The sequence below is a fragment of the Pavona decussata genome, unplaced genomic scaffold (genome assembly GCF_977016875.1).
Source record: "Pavona decussata unplaced genomic scaffold, jaPavDecu1.1 SCAFFOLD_21, whole genome shotgun sequence".
Classification (NCBI taxonomy): Eukaryota; Metazoa; Cnidaria; class Anthozoa; order Scleractinia; family Agariciidae; genus Pavona; species Pavona decussata.
Genome location: NW_028145444.1, coordinates 1,596,688 through 1,608,583, shown reverse-complemented (window position 1 = coordinate 1,608,583; position 11,896 = coordinate 1,596,688). Strand labels below are relative to the sequence as shown.

Sequence of the window (11,896 nt, the reverse complement as noted above, 5' to 3'; positions counted from 1 at the left end):
CCCCCCCTGGCAGGGCCTCTACAATCTCGTCCCTCGAGTCTTCGTAACAAAGACTCTGGGTCCCTGTTGCGAAATTGTCTTTGTACAGCGCATGCTCGTCAGGGGGGGAAATAGCGTTTGGCAGATGGGGGAGTCAGTATTTTTGTGACGTTTGTGCAGTCCATCACATTTGAATCAATTATTTTGTAATTTGCATAATTTATGAATTGAGTTCAGCGCGTGTTTAGAACGGCGTTTGCTGTAACGCCGAACCACTGTCGCATTATCCGACTTGGCAAGTCGAACTTATGCTGGAGTCGAACCAATTAATTTGAGTCGAACTTAATTGCGGCAAACGTCGCACCATTCATGCGCCTATTTCAAAATTAATAGGTTCGACGAATTAAGTTCGACTAAGATTCGACGTTTGCCCTAGGCCTAAGTCGAATATTCGACTGTTTCAGTCGCAGATTCGACATAAGTCGAATTTAATTCGAAACTGTCGAATTTGATTGATTCAAACGTCGCATTTCACATGTGCCGAATAAAACTCGAGAATTAACTGCATGTCTTCTTCGGACCCGGAGCAGTCAGACTCGTCAATTTCTTCCTCTTCTCTTCCGAGGACCAAACAAATGAGGTTTGTACTAAGAGTTTCAATATCTGGGTCGTCCCATTCCTCGAAACTTTCAGCAATCTCCATACTAAATATTTTTACAGCCAAGTGTTTTAAATCGCTTGACGAGAACACGGCGATTGCTCTTTGTTTACATTTTGCAGGGGTTTTTATGACGTCACGAATTTCAACTCTGAGCGACGATGCGCTGACCAGAAAGATTTTTTGGGACCACTTTTCGACCACGCTTGGTAACCGTTCACAAAAATGACGGGAGTGACCTGGGCTCCAGTTATGTTTTCTATTCAAAATGGCGGCGGCTTCGAGTACTCTCTCTTTAGAGTTCTGTTTTATCTTGATCCATATATTTTTAAGGAAAAAAATGAACAAGGGAGCTCACACTGGTAAAACGCAGGGAAATTAAGCGTCCCTGAGTAATCAACGTAATTCTAGAACCCCAAACGTGAAGATGTGGTGAACAAAAAGTGGTCCCAAAGTATGCTTACAACCACACGAGCAATTATTTGGGACCACTTTTGAAATCTGATACATGGCTTATGACGTACTTTAACGTAATATTTGGCGGGAATTTCGCGCCCAACTCTTTGGATTTTACCTTCCTCAGTTGTAATTGCTGTTGCATTCAATTCAAGATGTGTCTAACACCAAAAGGCATTCAAAATTTAAACAATACTTGCTTTGCAAATAGTATTTTGCAAGCCATGCTTTCAGTGCAAAGGTTTTCAAAGGGTCTTGACAGCATTCAGCACAACAGAGAGAAATGTTTTGCTAAAAGAACAGGTGAGATGAAGCATAATAATGGGTACCCCTGCATTTTTGTCTCTTGTGTCTCTAGGTTTGAAATATGAAACCTGACTGGCATCTAGAATTCAAAATCTCCTCTGGATCTAGGTAGAAGGTCCAGTGATGTACAAAATTAGCTACACTGACCCAAGTATTTACATAAAAGAGTAAAAAATTAAATTGTATCCCAAAAGGTGATTTCCCTTGGGTAGAAAGACAAGCAAATGCAATGACACCAACATCCATTTTTATGTTATTTTTATTTACCAAGTTGTGGAAAAGCTCAGAAGAAGCCCACAAGAAAATAAGTTCACAGTCCTTACACATGTCTCTTGATAATAAGATCATAGACTGAAATGCAATGGTAAGATCAAAATTCAATAAAGTTCACGGATGTCCTTCAACGGAATGTGTGAAAGGTGGGGTAAATTCTGCGTAGGACAAGATACAGTGCTGTATTAAACATAGTCTGACTTTTTCAAAATACAGGCTGTATTAGCTATTAGCTAGGTTACATATTAAGCACCATGATTTGCAAGGGATGTATCTTAGGTACAAATAACATGATATTTAGAGAAATGCATTAAAACACAATTTAATATTTGCTCCACTGAGAAAGTTTGGTGTTTTGTCCCCACTGAAATGAGCCCATTCTGTAAGACATCTGTCCACCCCCTAGCCTGCTATTCTCCCCCTGTAAACCAAGTAAGGCAACCGAGTAAAAGTCTAACAACAAAAAAATGCATACAGGGTCTGGTAAACGTGTCACTGCACTTGAATGTACTCTCACCAGAATGAACTGTTCTTTACTCAGTTCTTGTTAGAATAATCAACCCTTGTAACTCAAATATGAATGTAGTGGTTTCAGAGTGGCTTACAAATCACCACTTGATCAAATATACATGCACAGGAGACTGGATGATGATTACCAAAGACAGCATAAATGACCTTGATGTTGAAACGAATTCTCCAATCGCCAACAATCACCACAGGAGAATGACAACAGTTAGGAGAATGTACTTGTTAACAATGAGAAAGACAGTAGCTATCCTTGGTTGGGAACAATGGATCCTCCGCAGAAAACAATGGGAGCTAAAGTAATAGGGGACCGATGAAAATAGACTGGTCTGGAAGAGGTACTGTACTATCCTTAATAATGGGGCTCATTGTTTTCCACCATCTTCAAAATCATTTTCTTATCACCAAGTAAAAGACATAAAATAATATTAATATCCATGTACAGTATTTACAGTACACTAGCTTATAAGTTAATCAATGTTCCACAGGAGAGTCTTGCATTTTGTGCAGTACCAAATCCTTCATCAGTACCTACAAGACTGCTCCAGGATTAGTTCATCCCATCTCTCTTATGGGCATGCTTCCCAGCATTAACAGCAGGCTTCAAAAAGGGGAACAGCAGTGTGCTTCTGAGTTTTTTCAGGAATTCTGCCGAATGCTGGTTCACAGTACCAGTGAATGCCAAAGCAATGGTTTGATCTCCCAACACTTTGATCTCTCATTTCTCAAAACATTTTTCTTCAACCTGAGAAGTGAAGTGCTGTGCTTAACTTGCAACAATGTGAGTTGCAACTCTACCATGGAAACACTGCTTCCTCTTCATCTTGTCAAGGTATAACCTGTGCAATAAGTAATAAAAGTTAGTTATTAGACATCAGTACCAAATTCTGGCTTAAAAGTAGTAATTTACCAATTAAATAGCCGACACATGATCAGAAAGATCATTAGCAAATACTTAATTCTGAACTTTTGCTTTTGCATTAGCTAATTTCATTGTACCCCACCCCTCCGATGAAAGCATAAAAAAGACTTTTATACCACTTAAACAATTTTTTGACTGACAGTTGATGATACTTCATAGAAAATGCCATGAAAATGACTAATTATGTGATCAAATAAAATGTTACAACACACGTAGATGTACTGCTATTACCCCCACTGATTGCAAGTACAACACTGCATTAAATGACAAAATTAACAGTTTAAAGGAAGGAGTCTATGTATTGTTTTCCCATTAGGGCTGTAGCTTGCAGCAACTTATTGAAGAACACAGCAAACCAGTACCCCTAGAGACACTATACATATGCCACAGGTATGTCCCACACTGTGCCTTGTCTTAAAAGACACTAATTACTCTTTAGATAATAATGTCAACTATGTCACTGCAATAAATTTACTTTATCGCACAAATCTATATACATGTACTTAAACTGCAACACCTTAAACGCAATTGATGTGTGTTTGAGGCAGTGTTAGTACTGGGGTGAGCAAATTTTGTTTTCAAGCCTTCCAGATCAGTGACACCAACATTACATGCAAGTTTAACACATGCATATTTACTTAATACCCCCTAGTTAAAGAAATTGTTAATATCTACCGGCACTTTCCCTGAAATCAGAAATGTATGACAGACTTTTCATTTTGTACATATCACATTTTCATTTTCTTCATTAGCTGCAACAGCCGAACAGAGGCTTGGAAACGGTTAGTCTTTGGAAAACTACCAGCAACAATCTGTCTACAGCTGATGCGGTTCAGATCCAATGGTGACAAGGTCCAGCACATGGTAGAATATGATGAAATGCTTAACCTTTGTGAGATACACACCTCCAATCAATCTGAGTCAACAGAAAAATTGAGAGTGTCCTACAACCTTGTTGCTGTAGTGGTGCACATTGGTGGTAAGCTTTCCTCTGGTCACTATGTGTGCTACATGAAGCGGAATGGCTTGTGGTATTGTGCTGATGATGCACACATCAAAGAGTGCACAGCATTTGAGGCCACAAATCAACAAGCATATCTGCTATTCTATGAGAGAGGTAATGCTAATGACCAAGAAGTGGAAACATCAGAAGGAAAAGGGTCTTTTACTCCACAAACCAAAACTGAAAAACATCCTTTAAGATTGGAGAGTGAGGTTTCCAAGGAAACAATCCAAATCCAACGGGCCACTCCTCCTTCCTTTTATGTCATGGAGCCATGGTGTGATGTGAGAGCTCCAGCAGTGCGTAAAACAGCAAAACACTGCCCAGGCCTTCAGTATATGCCGATATGTGACTCAGAGAAGGAGCAAGCAGAACTTATTGTCACCATGGGTCATGCCATCCAACACCACGCCAGAACAAAGGGCTGGGAAGCTGGAGACCTTCGCAGGCTTTTGCCAGGACAGGAGAGAAATGGCTCCTGGCTGAACAACTTCCTCCTTAACAAGATCTTTTTGCTTATTGAGGAAAAGGCCATGGCAGCAGGCAATAAAGTGAGCACTTTGAATTCTGACATCTTTTCAAGAATGGCAACACCCTCAACAGAAACCTTTCAAAGATACAAGTTTCACCAGCTCTATCCAAATGTCCTGGATTCAGAGGTGATTCTCGCTCCATTCAACCATGGTAGGCACTGGTGTCTGGTTCTTGTCAACCTTAAAGAGAAGATGTCAGTTTACATTGACTCCCTACAAGATGGGGTTGGTGCAAAAATGGCATTTACAAGACTCAACAATTTCCTTACATGTTCTGCCTCCCTTAAAGGGCAGACTTGGAACTTGCACAACTGGAGATATTTCGCAATTCCTTCCTCCCAAATTTCACAGCAGATCAACAGTGATGACTGTGGGGTGTTTGTGGCAAAATGGGCACAACACATTTCCCTGGGACTGCCTCTTGATTTTACCCAAGATCAAATGGCCACCTTCCGCTACTCACTCATCCTTGACATAAAGAGGAATTCCTTGTCACTGGACATACAAGCTCTAACTGCAACCCAAAAAGACATCCTAGGAACCAACGTGACAAAACCAACATTGCACACAGCAAGAAGATCAAAAACACTTAAACCAGCCCCTCACAAAAAGCCGACTGGTAGCTCAAACAACCAAGCCACACCAGCCCAACAAACCTCTGACTCTGGCAAAAGGCCAACTGATACATATACCACGGCCAAGCAAGCCACACAGGCCCAACAGTCCTCTGTGTCTAGCAAAACACCAACTGGTACACATACCACAAGCAAGCAAGCCACACCAGTCCAACAAACCTCTGTGTCTAGCAAAACACCACCTGGTACACATACCACAAGCAAGCAAGCCACACAGGCCCAACAAACCACTGTCTCTGGGAAAACCCCAACAGGTACAAATACCACAACCAAGCAAGCCACACCAGCCCAACAAACCACTGTCTCTGGGAAAACCCCAACAGGTACAAATACCACAACCAAGCAAGCCACACCAGCCCAACAAACCACTGTCTCTGGGAAAACCCCAACTGGTACACATACCACAACCAAGCAAGCAACACCAGCCCAACAAACCACTGTCTCTGGGAAAACCCCAACTGGTACACATACCACAACCAAGCAAGCCACACCAGCCCAACAAACCACTGTCTCTGGCAAAACCCCAACAGGTACAAATACAACAAGCAAGCAAGCCACACCAGTCCAACAGAACAGTGTCTCTGGGAAAACCCCAACTGGTACACATACCACAACCAAGCAAGCCACACCAGCCCAACAAACCACTGTCTCTGGCAAAACCCCAACAGGTACAAATACAACAAGCAGCAAGCCACACCAGTCCAACAGACCACTGTCTCTGGGAAAACCCCAACTGGTACAATTACCACAACCAAGCAAGCAACACCAGCCCAACAAACCACTGTCTCTGGCAAAACCCCAACAGGTACAAATACAACAAGCAAGCAAGCCACACAGGCCCATCAGACCTCTGTGCCTAACAAAACCCCAGTTGTTACTTCCCAAAACCCAGCCTCAACTACAGCTACAGGCTTAAAAAAGCCAAACCTACAATCCATCATTGTGAATCCACCAACTCTTGCAACCTCCCAAACTAGCATATATGAAGATCACTCTTATTCTGATGCTATCCCACCTAAAAGGAGAAGACTTGACCAAGCAGTTCTACCTGCCCCTGTTGCTGCCATTTTACCACAAGACTATAACTATAAATGCATGGAATTTGAAGATCTGCCAGTAACAATGCAAGACAGCTTTCGAGTGCGGTTTTGTATAAAAGATGTAACATGCAAGGAAGAGGTTGACAACTGGATGACCAAACTTGCCACATCATCAAACATAAAATATAACACAGAAAGTGGTGGACGCACAAGAACTGGAAAACGAGTTTCATTTGCAAGATGGTATATATGTCAGTGCAAACGCAAAAAATTAACAACAAAACAAGATGCTGCCAAGAGGAAAGCACAACCGAAAAAACAGCTACAAAGGCAATCTCATCCAATGAACAATGAATCTGAGCAACTTGATCTCTTGTCAAAAAACAGGGATAAGAAAACCGATTGTGAAAGCAGGATGTCAGTTAAAATATTTACTAAAAGAGCACACGATGAAATGTGTGAAGTTGAGTTGTGGTGGAATCACAACCACAGTGTAAACAGCTTCCACCTGCAGAGTTTCTGCCCTATTCTTTCATCAACAAAAGCCGCATTTGAAAATTATTTTGAGAGAGGTATGTCTGCTTCAGAGGCATTCCACCACCATGAAACACAACTTATGCAAGACCCTATGTCAATAATGCTGCTAGCAGATCGAAAGTACTGTCCTTCTCTCACTGACGTGAAAAACATGTATGCAAAATGGCAACTGGACAAAAAAGGGGCCCCAAATGGGCACAGCATGTTTTGCACTCTTGCAACCATTATTGATGATTATAATAGAACGAATGCTAGCAAAGGAGGAGAATGTTTCTTGCAGACTTAGCAACAATCTGGCGAGTGTGAACAGCCTTTGATTATTGCCATATGCACACCCCTTATGAGCAGAGTACATCAACTAAAACAAGCTGGAGAAATGGCTTTCCTTGATGCTTCAGGAAGCCTTGACAGGTGTAACAACCCTGTCTATTTTATGTGCACCAATCACCCTGCATTGGGGGTGTGGATTACATCTGGGCAATCCCAACAGATCACAAAACAGTGTCTAGAAAAGTTACAAAATCTCCTACCACAGCATGCCTTTGGTGGTTGAGGCCCAAAAACAGGACCACAGATTTTTATGACTGATGATGACTCTGGACAAAGAGGAGCTCTGTCAGACATCTGGAAGGAATTTATATTACTGCTCTGTACCTTCCACTTTCTGCAAGCTGCCTGGCGTTGGCTTTTTAACTCTAACAACAGCATTAATAAAGAGGACCGCCAACATTTAATGGAACATCTTCAGAAACTTGTTTTCTCAGGTTCTACAAAAGAATTTCTTTCTGCAACAAATGATGCATTAAATGATACCATTACCAAAAAGTATCCCAACTACCAGGAGTACCTCAAGAAGTCATTAAAACGTCAGAAAGAGTGGGCTCTCTGTCATTGAAAGAATCTGATTACTAGGGGAAACAACACTGATAATTACACTGAATCAATGATTAACATATTCAAGAGTGTAATTCTACACCGAATGAGGGCATACAAATTAATTGAACTCTTCAAGTTTATTACCGAAGACCTTGAAATGTACTTCCAACGAAAACTGCTTGCCCTTGCCTTTAGCAAAACTCAAAATCTTCATCTAGCTCCAAGATGTTTTGGTCTAACTGGGTCAACAGTCCAGCTGAGTGCTGTCACACAAAGCACTTCTGACTGATGCAAATTCTTTGTTCCAAGTAGAAGTGACTCAGAGGTCAACTATGAGGTGGACTGCAGAAGTGGAATTTGCACTTGCCCTTTGGGAAGCAATGGCAACCCTTGTGCTCATCAAGCTGCAGTGGCACTTAAATATGGTATTGCAGGGATAAACTTCATTCCACAGAGAGCAGAGGAAAGGCTCAATCTAGCTAAACTTGCAATAGGAGACCATAATGACCTGCAGTTACAAAAGTTTGTCCATCTACATCAAAACAAAGATGCTCAAACTGACATGGTCAATGATGACCATTCCGTCCCCCTGGATGTTGATTCTCTATCTCCAACCCCAGATGACACTTGCAAGATCCAATCTTTTGACAAAGAGAATGAGATTGAGACAGAAATAGAATTACAGGACGTACTCAGACTCCACAGACAAGTAAGCGATGATGTTGAACTGAAGCTAAAAACGGCTGATAACAATTTCCGTGCATGCTACATGAAATATTTGAAAGTTTACAGAAACATCATTTCAAAATCAAGAGGACAGGCCCCCCTAGCAGCACAGTTGCAACAGCTTTTGTAAATTTTGGGAAAGATCAAAATGGACTCGTTCTACCTATTCTCCACAATGGCAGGGCCAGAATCAGGGTACAACCCACTTCGATATCAAGAAGAAAATCAAAGATAAAAGCATCAACAGCACAAGCAACTGGTCCAAAGCCAAGATTTAAAGGGATAAAGGGAGGAGAAAGTAATGAAAAACATCAGTTAAAGTTAAGGAAGACTGCCTCCAACAAAAAGCGCCAGCGTAATCCAGCAAAAAATGTTAAACTAAATCTTCCTAATGCTGGGCACACTCGTTAGTTCATTATCTATTCTTACCAGGGGTTAATTATTGTGCACTCTCATTGGAAGCAACATGTCACCTGCAATAAAATCAGATGGCTTTAATCAGGCACTGATAGGCATCTGATTTGATATCTGACACTTGATTGTATTGACAAGAAAAAAAAATAAGAATGAAAGTCACATTTTTAGGTTGTTGCTGTTATTTGATTACAGTATTAATAATAAAATTAGGTAAAATAACAAAATTAATAGGCTGGCATTATTAATTGTATACTGGTAATGGTTATGAAGAAAATGGTTGACTTTACTAAGCTGAGATTCAGGGTTGATATTTAGGGTTTTTCTTCAGGAGGTAACAGAAGAAAGTAGGTAGACTTAGAGATGATTTCTAGGTGAGCTCATTTTTGCTCATGTCAAAGATTCCTGTAGTTTTTATTGTGGAAAATGTGCCCAGTTTTCTGTACATTATGTTCTTGCAAATCCAGTTAGTATATAATTTGCATCCATCATTTTTCAGTGGTGCCCATCTTCTCCTCCTCCTTCCCCACCCCCCTATTCCATCTCACCCATGGGGTACATTAAAAAACTAGTTGATTTCTTTGTTCCAGGGCTTACCTTCATATTTGTAAATGAAAGTTAAGTAAGGCTAAACTAAGCCTTATTTCTTATTGGTGTTCCAGTGACCTTTCATTCTGTGAAATCAATATACCATCTCATTTTTGCCTGCCATAGACATAGGTAATCACAAAAAAATATATTTTCTTTGCTGGTGAACTTATCACCAAAACAAAGTGAGAATGCTATAAAGCAAAAATCACAAGACCGTCAAATGTTCTGGGGTAGGCTAATACCCAGGGTAGAAAATGTGGAAAATGTATTACTAATACCCGGGGGGGGGGGGGGGGGTGGGAGGATGGGCACTGCTGTAATTAATTGACTAAAGAAATAAAAAACGCGCCGAGTGCATTGTTGAGTTATATAAGCACGCGGGAATTTTTAAGAACACGAGAGAAGTGCAGAGAGGCACGAGCCGTAGGCGAGTGCCTCTCTGCACTTCTCGAGTGTTCTTAAAAATTCCCAAGTGCTTATATAACTCAACAATGCACGACGAACAAGTTTTTTATTTCTTTTATAAAATATAAACAATCGCAACTCCTCAGACAAGTGCGAATTTTAATGAATCAACATCAAGTTTCTCCTTACACGAGATAACGCGTAATTTAATAGCGCGCGCTCTTGCCGATCACGACACGATCACGACAGGGCACGGACAGCGCGCGCAATCAAGTAAAAAGTCAAACTGTTTTAGTTTTTCGTCACGTCGTAAGCAAGTTCAAGAAGTTAACTCCAAGTCAAGTTTAAGTTTTAAGGTGTTGAGAGACAAGTTGAAGTTAATTAAAAGTCTGGAAACATCAGTACAAGAGACTGTTCTTTGCGAATCGCTGGAGTGACAGCGCATTCTGTCTCTGAATTTCTCAGATTTTTCACAGGCAAAAAATCTGACGTGTGCTCCTTGCATATGTACAATTATAATGCACGCACCATACGTATGCTTCGTGCATTGTGGAGTTATAAAGAACTCAGTTTGACCAATCACAGTGCTTGCTTGACCCTGGCTATTTTATAATGATGCATAAAGCATGTTTACCTCATGTACAGTTGGAAGATTAAAAAAGTGTAATTTTTGGAAAACATTTCAGTTTAACAGTTTATTGACATAAACAGTACATTTTAGTGAGTTTCTTTTGACGTTAAAAGTTTGACATCAAAGTGGTCCCAAAATGTGGTTACGGACCAACCTTTTGGGACCACTTTTTAGCATGTTTTTTTTTAGAAATAGGATAACGTCAAATGCAATGGGAAAGGTTTGCTTACCTTGCACTCTACCAGAATGAACCTCGCTTATTCGTTTTTCCCTCATTAAAATAAGAATCTGATGAAACGCGGTGAGCAGCTGCACGCGGTGACGCGTACAGCAGTGTTCAAGAATTCGATGCAAACAGCCGCCATTTTGAATAGAAAACATAACTGGAGCCCAGGTCACACCCGTAATTTTTGTGAACGGTTACCAAGCGCTTTGCAAAATACTCTTTCTGCAGCTAGCAGTGGTGGTTGGACACGGTCCGCAAAGCATGCTGGGGCGAGTTGTCGGTTCGAGGTCAGTTGTAACAAACTTTCGTGCTGTGCAGATCTCAAGGAATGACAAATTTCCGCTTCAAAAAGGCAGGAAATCGGTTAATTCGGTAATTTATTCGATAAGTTTTCTCCGGTTACCGTTAGCGCACATCGACTGACTAATTTAACGCTCAAAACGTTGGGTTTACACGGCGCGCGATTCTAGCTATCGATCGATCGAAAGCCGATACAACCGAAACTGCTCCATGTAAATTACATGGATAATTACCACTTCCGTACAATTGCAAAACCAATCCTGTCGTCCTTCTATGAAATCCTACCTTTTGAATTATAATGTACGATCACAGGCTCGAAAATCTGGCATTGAAATATTCAGAGTTCATAACTACTGGAATCCAATTATTCTGGTGGAAATAGCCGAATATTATAGTACGAAATGAAGTTAACAAGGATTGTAGGGAAAAGAAGATTTTCACGGCCTTACTGGAAAGGAATTTCGTTTAACCATTCTGTATACTAGTTGCCAATGAGACTGGGACATGGAAAAAAGCTCTCACACAAGTTCAGCTTGCAAGAGTCATAGATTTTAGCCACACAGGAGTACTAAATATATGTTTGATATAACAAGTTCTTCAATAATAATTTGTTTTATTACATCACATGTTGCATGAGGGAAATGAAAACATCAAATTGATCTTGAATGAAATAAGTCGAAAAAACCTTGTAAACAATGCCAAATACTTTACCTTCCTTTACTGGGCAGACCCTTACTTTGTATGAAAGAGTCAGTGTATTTGATCAAGGTGAGGGGCCCTGGGTGCATGCTCCCTCTTTAATTATATATTTAAAAGAAAATAAGGCCTTTCAATACAAACATCAATACACAAAACAATGT

At 40.7% G+C, this 11,896-nt stretch overlaps 1 long non-coding RNA gene across 1 annotated transcript; it reads right to left on the bottom strand.

Annotated features, from left to right (window-relative positions):
* Positions 1 to 1,640: 1,640 nt before the first annotated feature.
* Positions 1,641 to 10,949, bottom strand: LOC146486141 (uncharacterized). The gene is made up of 3 exons (XR_014859961.1): positions 10,741 to 10,949; positions 8,899 to 8,942; positions 1,641 to 3,036 (listed from the first exon to the last, which is right to left on the bottom strand). It is a non-coding gene; the product is annotated as an uncharacterized LOC146486141 (long non-coding RNA).
* Between the last annotated feature and the right edge of the window lie 947 nt (positions 10,950 to 11,896).